Raw genomic sequence first — 12,780 nt, 5'->3', positions numbered from 1 at the left:
TGGGATCAAGAATTTTCCTCAAGCCTGCCAGCAGGCTCTCCTAATGCCTCATTGGTCAAACTGGGCTCTGTTACTGGTAAGGGCAATTGGGATCACCATGGAAGCTTTCCAAGTGTGGCTGGGGTCTTCTAGGGTCCCTCAGATCCTTCTAGGGGGTCCGTGAGGCCAAAACTGTTTTCACAACAACATTGCCTTTGTCTGTCCCAGTCCCTCACAGTGGAGTTTTACAGACTCCATTCTGTAGGAGAACATGATGGACTGAATGCAGAAGCAGATATCCAGCTGTCTTTTAGTAAGCCAGACATTAAAAAGAGAGCTGCAAAAATGTGAAACAATGCCGCTCAATTTGAGATTTTTTTTTTTTTGGTTTTGGAAAATACAGTTATTTTCATTAAAATATGCTGATTATGTTAAAGTATAATGGGCTTGTTACTATTATCTTTAATTGGAAATGGTTTTTAAATTCCTCAGTTTTAGTGTCAAAAACAATAAGTATCAATAGATAAAACCCACATAGATAAAAAAAAAAAACTTTTGGGGTTCCTCAATCATTTTTTAAGAGCAGAAAAGTGTCCTGAGACCAAAAAGTTTAGGAACCAGCATCCACTGAGGCTGGAATGGGGTCAGCATCCCCTGAAGGTCCAGGGCTGCACAGAGGGAGGTGCAAATGTGAACAAATTCAGAGTTGTGTCAGAAAGAAGTAAAGGGGAGAATAACCGACAGTATCCATTACAACACACAATATTTTTGAACTAAACTGACAAGACCAAGGGCTCCCCCAAGGTCACCCATAAGTTCTGCTGGAGTCTGAACATAAAACCAGGACTTCTGATCACTAGTCAGAATTAGCCGGACCTCTGAATGCTATTATTTCTGCTAAGCCCCATTACTTTCTTGCAATAGGGCAGAAAAAAGGGTGAGAAATCCTCGTGAGTTTAGAGCAAGTTGGGCACGCTCATAAAATGCCCTGTATAGCTGGTGTGGCCTTTCCTGAGAACAATTTGGAAATACTCATTAGGAGCTTTGAAAGTGTTTATACCCTTTAACCCAGTAGGAATCTACACAAAGGAAATGATCAGAAATGTGAATGGCGTCTACGTGCAAGGAGAGTCATCAAAATGTTATCTTTAATAATGGAAACAACCTGAATGTCCAACAAAATGGGAATACTTAAGTAAATTCTGATAAAGCTGCTGGCTGTTTGTAGTGGTTTACTCTCGAGGTGGGAATACTCATAAACATGAATGTTTTACAAGCATGTGTTATTTTGGTGATCATGAAAATAATACAGATAAAAAATAACTATGATTTTGAAAAACTTTTAATAACATGGGAAAACACAATATACTATTAAGGAAAAAAGCATGGCACAATACTAAATATATAATATAACAGCATTTATATATGTGTGGAAAACTGCAGGAAGGAAGCATTCCATAATGTTAACATTTGTCTTTATCTCTGGAATGTAAGATCATCAATGATTTTGCTCTCTATTTTTTCCTGAATCTTCCAAAGGTCTAGAACGAGAGCGTTTTCTTCTTTTGTAATCATGGGAGAAATTAAGATTGTTATACAAATAGATTGGTGCGGAAAGAGGAAATGAGAATGTAGCAAAGTCAAACATCACCGCTTCCCAGGCAAGGGCAAGAAGGAAGGAGCAGTCTGTGGCTCACCGATGGCAGGCACTCTTGGTTGCCTTTGCTATTGAACCCAGTTTTGCGTGGGCCAGCAATGTGCCCAGCTCCAGGCAAAATACTTGCTCAGCCTTTCTGTAGCCAGAAATGGTCATGTGACCTGTCTCCTGCCAATGAGACATGAGCAGAATTCTACCCAGGTCTGTGGGAAGCTACCCCTTCTGTTTCCCTTTTCTTCCTGCCTTGAAGATGTAAGGATGCTGGAGGTAGAGCAGCATGTCTCAAGGAGAGGAATCACAGTCATGTCAGCCCTGCTGTTGAGCTGCTGAACCATACCAGCAAACACATATCTACGGATGTCTAATGATGTGACGAGAATACCCCATTCTGTGTTGGAGCCACTGTGGTTGGGTTTTCTGTTCATTGTAGCCAAACTCATTCTTAAAACACCATGATGCAGGAATGTTGGGAAGAGTAAGCAAGACCATGTATATGAAAGTTTTTTACATCGTAAAATTCTACCACATCCCAGAAATAAGGACAACCATTGACAACAGCTAGTGAAAAAAAAAAAAAAAAAACAAGAAACAAAATTCTCAGGACAGTTTTTGGGCATCTTATGAGTCAAGTATCTGAATGATTGGGTAGATTAAGTCTACTTTAAAAGTAGCTGTTTCAAGGGCGCCTGGGTGGCTCAGTCGGTTAAGCATCTGCCTTCAGCTCAAGTCATGATCCCAGTGTAGGGCTCCTTGCTCAGTGGGGAGACCCCTTCTCCCTCTCCCTCTGCCTGCTGCTCCCCCTGCTTGTGCTCTCTCGGTGTGTCAAATGAATAAATAAAATCTTTGAAAAATAAAATAATAGTAGCTGTTTCATATAAACACACCTAGTCCGTGTGCACTCCCCGCAATTGAATCTAAACATCTTGCTAACCATGTGTGTACATAAGACACTTCTTTTGGGACCATCAGTTTCTCCATCTAAAATGCCTAGATAACCACTAAAATCCCATTAGCGCTCAGGTATTTGGTTTTAATTCTGCTCCCAAATCCCTTGTACAGGCAGCCTTGGCCCAGCAGGGTCAAAGGAAGCAGCTGCACTGCAGAATGAGCACAAATTCTAGACCTTTCAGGACAGTTTCTCTCTCCCAGTAAATACGTTCAGTCAGCTCATACAGTTCAGACAATGTGTCTTGATTTCATGCTTCAAATACTGTCACCATAAACATAGGACATTTCTACAGTAACATACTGTCTTGTGCATAACTCAAATGTTAAGTGTACTATGGGTCTGTTAAAAATGCTATTATTAAAAACAGTGATGGGGGTGAAGGAGGGCACTTGCTATGATGAGCACCGGTGATGTACAGAAGTGTTGAATCACTATATTATACACCTGAAATTACTATTACACTGTGTTAACTAACTGGAACTTAAATAAAAACTTTTAAAAATGCTCTTATTAAAAACAAACGCCTTCCCAACCCCATCCCCTGCTTTCATTCTCTTTAGTATTCTGAGATAAGCCGATATTTCCAAAAAACAGTTCCTAAAAACTAATGAAGAAGAAGCTCAGGCTTTCAATTCTGCCTGAGCTGATTGCCTCCCAGATCTTGGATCCCCTGGGCCTTGCCTTATTCCACATCCTGTCTGAGACCATCTCAGGAGAGGCTCAAGAGCTGGAATGACTCCACAGCACCTTCCTGTGTCCCACCTCTCAGCTCCTGGGTGTCTCCCTGGGAACAATGTCACCCTACAGTGCACTCTTAGACCCTTCCAGGTAAATATCCTGCCATCTCCATGGCCACGTCTAAGAACAACAGCAACAATCTATATAAATAAAACTAACTTCTGCTTCTTGTTTCCACATTCTGTAAAAATGCCTGAAAAGATTTCTTTTTAACCAAATTTAGGGTGTTTGGGGATGGTATGACTTAAAATACCATACATGGGTGGCGTCTGGGTGGCTCAGTCTGTTAAGCGTCTGCCTTCAGCTCAGGTCATAATCCCAGAGTCCTGGGATCAAGCCCCGCATTGGGCTCCCTGCTCAGCGGGAAGTCTATTTCTCCCTCTCCCTCTGCCCCTCTACCCACTTGTTCTCTCTCTCTCTCTCTCTCAAATAAATAAAGTCTTTTAAAAATTAAAAAATAAATAAAATACCATATGTGGGACTTTTCTTATTGTCCTTGAATTGTTGCTAACACCCAAAACTAAAATCAAGAGGCTCCAAGAATCCTCACACTTGAAAGAAATCTGCCAACGAATTGACGCCAAAGGTCCCCAAGCACAAGGCTTCTAAAAGGCTAGCAAAGCAGTCCTGACTCCTGCTGTCATTATCCCTCCACCTCCTCACCTGTCAACATAGCATAGCACAAAGTCAACTGGGGAGGAAGGTGTACTGGCCACCAGCCCCTCAGAGAGGGCAAGGTGCACATAGAGAGAGCAGAGGAAGACCCAGGAACTGAAGGTCCATGGAAGAGCTCATAGGTCAGTGAGGTACAGGAAACTGGGACAGCAGTTGGGCTGAGGGATGCAACCTCCTACCCAGAGAAAAGGGAGACCAGATTTATCATTGAAAGGTAAGCACTCAGGGACAGAGGTGAAGCTGACCATCATTCCAACAACCACACCTACTCCATGGAGGCCACCATGCCACTAAGTATTCTAGCAATAAACAGACCCAGAGCAAACTAGAGGAAAGTCAGGGACACCAGCCACTATCTACATGCAGCACAACACACAGGAAGACCTTTGCCCCAGGAGCTAAGAGGGCACTGAGGCACAGTTAGGAAGAAAACACAACCCAAGGAAAAGAAGGCAATCCTTCACAAGTGTTTCACACTAAAAAACAACCTAAAGAGAACATGAACTCCGTAAAAACAAGAACTTAAAGATGAGATGATATAAAGAAAAAATAGAATAAGACAAAAAGAGAAGACAAGAGATTGTAGAGCTAAGAAAACACAGAAGCAAAGCAAGATCATTGCAAAACTAATAAATAGATAAAAAAACAGAACAGATAGACTACATATGGAAGTATTTGTTACTGGAAAGGCTTGAGCTGGTGTCAGTGAATAAAGAAAACAGAGATAAGAACTAACAGCAACTATAGAGAAAATAAGATACATGAAGGAAGGTGAAAGACAACTCAACATAAGACTTTTGTTGTCCCTGGGGTAGAGAAGGCAAGAAATGAAGTTGAAGTAATAAAGATACAATAGAAGAATTTTCCTTGAAGTGGTGGAAGAATCAAACCTGCAGACTGAAAGAGTACATTGATTCCAGGAAAAACTGATGCACAAACTTCAACACCAAAATATGTCCTGTCCGCTTATTAAACTTGAAGAATTCTCACACCACCTGAAGATGCTATGAAATGTTAAATTGATGGAGCATAAGAATCAACAACAGTTAAACAGTTTCTGACACTTAGAAAGTTCTTCTGAATCAAACTCCAGGCATAAAAAAACAATTCACCCACAAGGAGCAAAAAAGTTGAGCTGACCTCAGACTTCCAAGAGCAATATTTAATGCCAGAGAATAGTGGTTCAATATTTACAATGTTTGAGGAAAATAAAATGGTTTCCAAAATTATAACCTCCAAAAAGCCACTTCATATAAAGGCCAACACCCAGAATTTCTCCATCCTGATAAAACTTAGGTAGACAGGGGCGCCTGGGTGGCGCAGTCGTTAAGCATCTGCCTTTGGCTCAGGGCGTGATCCTGGCGTTATGGGATCGAGCCCCACATCAAGCTCCTCCGCTGGGAGCCTGCTTCTTCCTCTCCCACTCCCCTTGCTTGTGTTCCCTCTCTCGCTGGCTGTCTCTACCTCTGTCAAATAAATAAATAAAATCTTTTTTAAAAAGAACTTAGGTAGACAGTACTCAGGAACTTCACTTGGCGGGGGGGGGTGACTATTTTAATATAATTGTATATATTAAAATATTAATCCAAATAACAATTCAGGAAAGGAGAAACAGCTGAAAAAGTCCTGGAGGTAAGCAGCGAAACGGTTAGATATGAATGAAGATTAAACAATCATAGAAATGATTACACAACAAATTTGGACAATGTGAACTTTGACAAATTTTTGATAAATTTTGACAACTTAAAATTAATGATATACTTAACAAAATTAAGGAGTGATAAGGAGAGAGCAGACATGTGAGAAATACTAATTATTTTCTTATTATTCAATTTATTTTCTAGCATTTACCCAATCAAAACTAAATAAAATCAGTATCCCGAAAACACATAAGCAATATTCCAACCTCTTAATGTTTTTCATAATATACTCATAATCTATCTTCTTAAATGTGGAAGGATTTTATCAAAACAGTATCTTTTGTGCAAATGACACATTTAACTGAAGTTTACCAATGTCTTCAGTTTCACTTCCATTTCTTCTTTTTCTTCTGTTAAATCAAAGGAATATCTAATTAAAACATTTCTGCTTAAAAAATAGAATATATGGGACACCTGGGTGGTTCAGTTGGCTAAGCATCTGACTTAGGCTCAGGTTTTGATCCTGGGGTCCCAGGATCGAACTCTGTGTCAGGGTCCCTGCTCGGTGGGGAGTCTGCTTGTCCCTCTCCTCTGCCCTCCCACTCAGTTTGCAAGCCCTCTCTCTCTCTCTCTTTCTAATAAATAAATAAAATATTTAAAAACTAGAATATATGGCATGATCCCATTTTTATAAAAGTACTTCTGCTAACAATTCTACCTACTCTTCTGTCCATAACGATTCTCATATATATGCCTGGAATAGAGTTCATTGATATCGATTGGTGGTGGGTTGTTGGTTTTTTTACTTTGTGCTTTTTACTTTATTTTCTTAAATAATTATGAGTAACTTATTTTCGCAAAACAAAAAAATCAAGAAAGATCAGAACAACACATCAAGTTGTTATCAAATAATTACTTACATTCGGAGAGATTATGGATACTTTTAAACTCCGTCCTTTTCTATAGTGTCCAAAGTTGCTCATCTTTCAGATCACAGTATAGCCATCATCACTTCCTCCTGGTTATTCACTGACCCCTCCCTATTCACTTGTCCCTGATTATTCACTGAGCCTTATTCACTGACCCATTGCCACACCTTCTCTTGGGTCTGTGCTCTATGCCCAGCGCAACATTTATCCCACTTTAATGATACAAGTAAAATTGTCTTTCTTCTCTGCCAACACTAGCTATTTGAGAGTAGATGCCACGTCTGTCATTTTTTTTACTCATAAAGTATCATATAGCAACTCCACTCAATAAATATTTGTTACATAAATTTACACCCTGAAGTTGTATCACAGAAGAAATACAAAAGGAGCACACAGCAACTGCTTTTTATATTCTAAATTGACTCCTTTGCTTTTGCCAAACTTATCAAGCTCTAAGTCACATGGACATTTTAATGAGGAAATCATTTTTTAAAGACTTCTTCTTTAGGGGCGCCTGGGTAGTGCAGTCGTTACACGTCTGCCTTCGGCTCAGGGCGTGATCCCGGCGTTCCGGGATCGAGTCCCACATCAGGCTTCTCCTCTGGGAGCCTGCTTCTTCCTCTCCCACTCCCCCTGCTTGTGTTCCCTCTCTCGCTGGCTGTCTCTCTGTCACATAAATAAATAAAATCTTAAAAAAAAAAGTTTAAAGACTTATTCTTTAGAGCAATTTTAGGTTTACACCAAAATTGAAGGAAAGGTACAGAAATTGTCCATAGATTGTTCATGATCAACTCCCCCTACGAGAGTGGTATATTTGTTACAACCGATGAATCTACATTGATACACCATAATCACCCGAAGTCCAGAGTTTACATCAGGGTTCACTCTTGGTGTTGTAGATCCCATAGGTTTGGACAAACATATCAAATGACTTATATCCATCATTATAGTATCATACAGAGTATTTTCACTGCCCTAAAAATCCTCTGTGCTCTGCCTGTTTATCCCTCTCCCTACCCGCCACCCCAAACCCTAACAATCTGAGCTTTTTACTGTCTCCCCAGGTTTGGCTTTTCCAGAATGTCATATCGTTGAAATCATACAGTATGTAGCCTTTCCAGATTGACTTCTTTCACTTAGTAAAATATATATCTAAAAGTCCCTCCATGTCTCTTCATGCCTTGATAGCACATTTATTTTTAGCATTGGCTCATAGCTCATTGTCTCGATATACCACAGTTTATCCATTCACTTATGAAGGACATCTTGGTTGCTTCCACGTTCTGGCAATTATGAATAAAGTTGCTATAGACATCCGTGTGAAGGTTTTTGTGTGAACATAAGCTTTCAACACTTTTGGATAAATACCAAGGAGCATGATCACTGGATCACATGGTAAGAGTATGTTTAGTTGTGTAAGAAACCGCCAAACTGTCTTCCAACGTGGCTGTGCCATGTTGCATAAAATAAGAATTCCTGGGGCGCCTGGGTGGCACAGCAGTTAAGCGTCTGCCTTCGGCTCAGGGCGTGATCCCGGCGTTACAGGATCGAGCCCCACGGCAGGCTCCTCCACTATGAGCCTGCTTCTTCCTCTCCCCGCCCCTCTGCTTGTGTTCCCTCTCTCGCTGGCTGTCTCTCTCTCTGTCAAATAAATAAGTAAAATCTTTAAAAAAAAAAAAAAGAATTCCTGCTCCACCACATCCTCACCAGCACTGGATGTTGTCTGAATTTTGTTCATTCTAGTAGGTGTGTAGTGGCATCTCATTGTTGTTTTAATTTGTATTTCCCTGATGATAGATGATGTGGACCATCTTATTTTTTTTAATTGTGATATAATGGACGTGTAACATTGTGTTATATATGTCAGGTATCCAACATAATGATTCGATATTTGTACACAGTACAAAATAATCACCATAATAATTCTAGTTAACATTCTTCACGGTACATTGCTACAAAAAAATTTTTTCTTTTCATGAGAACTTTTATGGAGCATCTTTTTGCATACTTATTTGCCATTTTGTATATCATCTCTGGTAATGTGTATGTTCAGGTCTTATGATCATTTTTTAAATTGTTTATTTTTTTACTAAGAAGTTTTAAGAGCTTTTCGCATATTTTGTGTAACAGTTCTTTATCAGATGGGTCTTTTACTCTTTTTTTAAATTTAAAATCAATTAATTAACATATAGTGTATTATTAGTTTTGGAGGTAGAGTTTAGGGATTCATCAGTTGCATATAACACTCAGTGCTCATTACCTCACGTGCCCTCTTTAATGCCTATCACCTAGTTACCCCATCCTCCCACCCACCTCCCCTCCAGCAACCCTCGGGTTGTTTCCTAGAGTTAAGAGTCTCTTACGGTTTGTCTCCTTCTCTGATTTTTGTCTTATTTTATTTTTCCTTTCCTTCTCCTATGTTCATCTGTTTTGTTTCTTAAATATCAGGTGTGTCTTTTGCAAATATTTTCTCCGAGTTTGTGATGCGTCTTTGTCTTTCTCAGAGCAGAATTTCATTTTAATGAAGTTCAATTATTTCTTTTATGGATCATGCCTCTGGTGTTGTATTTAAAGTCATCACATACCCAAGGTCATCTAGATTTTCTCCTATGCTATCTTCTAGGAGTATGATAGTTTTGTAGAAGAAATAGTTTTTCAAGTTTTTTCATTTGAATATAGGTGGCACACAATGTTACATGTGTTTCAGGTGTACAAAAATGATTCAACTTCTCTCCATAATGCTCTGCTCATCACAAACATAGCTACCATCTATCACCATAAAACACCATGACAGTATCCCTAATTATATTCCCCCATGCTATGCCTTTTGATTCCATGACTTATTCATTCTATACCTGGAAGGCTGTATCTCCCACTCCCCTTCACCTATTTTTCCCAGCCCCCCACCCCTCCCCCTTGGCAACCATCACTTTGTTCTCTGTATTTATAAGTCTTATTTTGTCTTCTGTTTGCTTGCTTATTCATTTGCTTTTTCAGAATCTGCACATGAGTGAAATCATATGATATTTGTCTTTCTCAGTCTGATTTATTTCATTTAGCGTAATACCCTTTAGGCCCACCCATACTGTCCCAAATGTCATAATCTCATCTTTTTTAGGGCCATGTAATATTCCATTGTATGTATGCACACATATACACATATATACATACCTCATCTCCTTGATCCACTGTCTATTGATGGACATTTAAGTTGCTTCAGGCAAATTTCTTTTTTCAGAAAGAGTGAGAGAGAGAGAGAGGGATGGGGAGGAGCAGAGGAAGAGGGAGAGAGAGAATCTTCAGTAAGCTCCATGCCCAATGCCGGGCTCTGTGTCACAACCCTGAGATCATGACCTGAGCCAAAATCAAGAGTCAGCCTCTTAACAGACTGAGCCATCCAGGCGCCACAGGCAATAACTTTTAAATTGAAAATGTAGCACCTGATTTCCCATTATCCTGATTGGAGAAGACAGTTACACACTAGCCCTAAGGTCCTCCCACAGCTGAAAGCCCTATGATTGGAGCAAATGAGACAAATGAGGATTGAATACAGTGGTACTCCTCTAAAATTTTTCTCTTTGTGATCTGATAAACACACCATTTTCCTTTTGAGTTTCTTAACTGATTAGCTCAAAACACCACCCTACATCCCTTCCTATTATTGTCTCTCTGTGCTTTAAAAGTGTCTACACTCTCTATTTTCATTTCCTGTTCCTCATACTGTCCTCATTCCATCCAGTCTGGTCTCCAATCCTACTCCTTTGAAACAGCTCTTTGCAAAATCATGAATGAAAAATTGCAAATTCTGCTCCTTTAGCTTGTGTCTCCCCTCTGCAGCATTTGACATGGTTAATCATGTCCTCTTTCTGGAAATCTTGCTTACTCTGGCTTCCCTGAGACCCCACTCTCCCATTTTTTCCTGATTCATGATAATTAAGAACACACTCTGATCTCAACAAGGAGCCTAAGACTTTCTCTTCACTTCACCCCTGGGAATGGAATCTTGGCTATAAGTCAATAACAAAATGGGCTTCCTCGAGATATTACCTTACACCTGTCAGAATGGTTAGAATAAAAAAGACAAGAAATAACACTGTTTGCGAGGATATGGAGGAAAAGGAATCCTCATGCACTGTTGGTGTAGACATACATTGGTGTTGTCACTGTGGAAAGCAGTACGGAGGTTCCTCAAAAAATTAAAAATAGAAATAATTATATGATCCAGTAATTCTACTACTGAGTATATACCCCCCAAAAATGAAAACATTAATTTGAAAAGGTATATGCACCTGTATGTTTATTGCAATAGTATTTATAATAGCCAAGATATGGAAGTAACTCAAGTGTCCATCCATAGAGGAATGAATAAGGAAATATGGTATTAATGGTACATACAATGGAATATTACTCAGCCATAAAAAAGAATGAGATCTTGCCAATTGCCACAACATGGATGGATCTTAAGGCTACTATGCTAAATGAAATAAACCACAGAAAGAAAAACAAACATCATGTGATTTCACTTATATGTGGAATCTAAAAAACAAAACCAACATACAAAAATAACTCTTAAATACAGAGAACAAGCTGGCAGTTGCAGAGGAGAGGTGGGTAGGGGGATGGGTGGAATAAATAAAGGGGGTTAAGAGGTACAAACTTCCACTGATAAAATAAATAATCACAGAGATGAAAAGTACAGCATAAGGAATATAGTCAATAATATTGTAATAATGTTTTTTGGTAACACATGGTGACTACTCTTATCAAGGTGAACACTGAGTAATGTATGGAAATATTGAATCAATATACTGTACACCTGAAATTAATATAACATTGCATGTTAATTATACTGCAGATACATACATACGTACCCAAAAAATGGACTCCTTCCTTTGAGGGTACGCTGGGGTCCTGATAGTAGCAGCTGGAACTTTTTAGTAGGAGGAATAAGTAAACTATGCATGAAAGCAGCAGGGGGTAAATCAAAGCCAGCCCTCTTCTCAACCACAAAGATCCCTTTTGTTCCTTCTCTCTCTCTTGGCCTCCTTAGAAACCTAGGGGGCTTCAGAGTAGGGATGGAGGGAGAAGAGACTAGATCAGCTCTGCTCCAGCCCTCCAGAAAGGAGCCATCAATTCTTCCTTTTATTTTCATGTCTTAATCATTTCCTTCTTTGGGAATTAGAGAGGTAAGACCCCAAGGAACAAAAGCATGATGGAGGCTTAGAGGAAAGAGACCAAGAAGAAGCTGCCTTTGTCTGTCTGTGGTCAAGATCTCAAGTTAAAGTTAGTGATGCCCTCAGGACTCACATACTACTTGGCACAGCTCACCAGTGTGGAAGCTCTGGCTTGAAATGAAGACAGTGCATTTTCCTGTGGCATCTTCTGTACATCTTCTTTTGGGAATCCATTGCAACCAAAGCTAGTTAATCCAGGAATCAAGTACTCAGACTTCTGAACCAAAACTCTATGAATAACATTTCTTGATCTTCTTTGTGGGCTCCTCTTCCTCCACTCTCTTCTTAGCTGTCAATATTCCCCAGATACCCAGGGCCTTTCTTTGTTAGTCCATGGGGATGACACATCCCTAACATTGCATCAACTATCACTCTATGAAAACAACTCCCATTTCTCTACCACCAAACCTGATCTCTCTCCCAGGAGCCACATATCTCCTGATGCACTCAAACCAAACAAGACCAAACTCAACTCTCCTACCAAACCTATTTCTTTGTGGTATTCTCTAGCCTGGTGATGATGCCATCAGCCCTTGGAAGCACTCAACTCAGAAACCATGGATGATCTTTGACTCCTCTCTCTCTCTGACCCTTAAGTAAGTACACTCATTTATTTCTTTGAGTTCTTTCTAAATATCTCTCATCACCCTATTTTTTTCTAGCCCCAAATGGCCCCTGCTTTAGTTTGGCCTATTACTATCTCTCATCTAGAATATTTTGAAAATTTTCTAACCAGTCTCCCTACATATAGACTTGTTGCCCTCAAACTTACTCATCACACTACTACCAGAGTGATCATACCGAAACCCAGATTTGAACATGCTGATTCTTGGCTCAGAATTGCCAGGGTGCGCCGATAGGCTGAAGTTACACTCAAAATGCCTTAATATATCACAAAAGTCCATTTTTAATCCAACTGTGTCCTCCTTCTTCCCCTCATTTCCCAACACTTCACACCTCCTTTTATGTTATGACCATA

The sequence above is a fragment of the Ursus maritimus genome, unplaced genomic scaffold (assembly GCF_017311325.1).
Source record: "Ursus maritimus isolate PB19 unplaced genomic scaffold, ASM1731132v1 scaffold_26, whole genome shotgun sequence".
NCBI classification, from domain to species: domain Eukaryota; kingdom Metazoa; phylum Chordata; class Mammalia; order Carnivora; family Ursidae; genus Ursus; species Ursus maritimus.
This window is presented reverse-complemented; position numbering follows the sequence as displayed.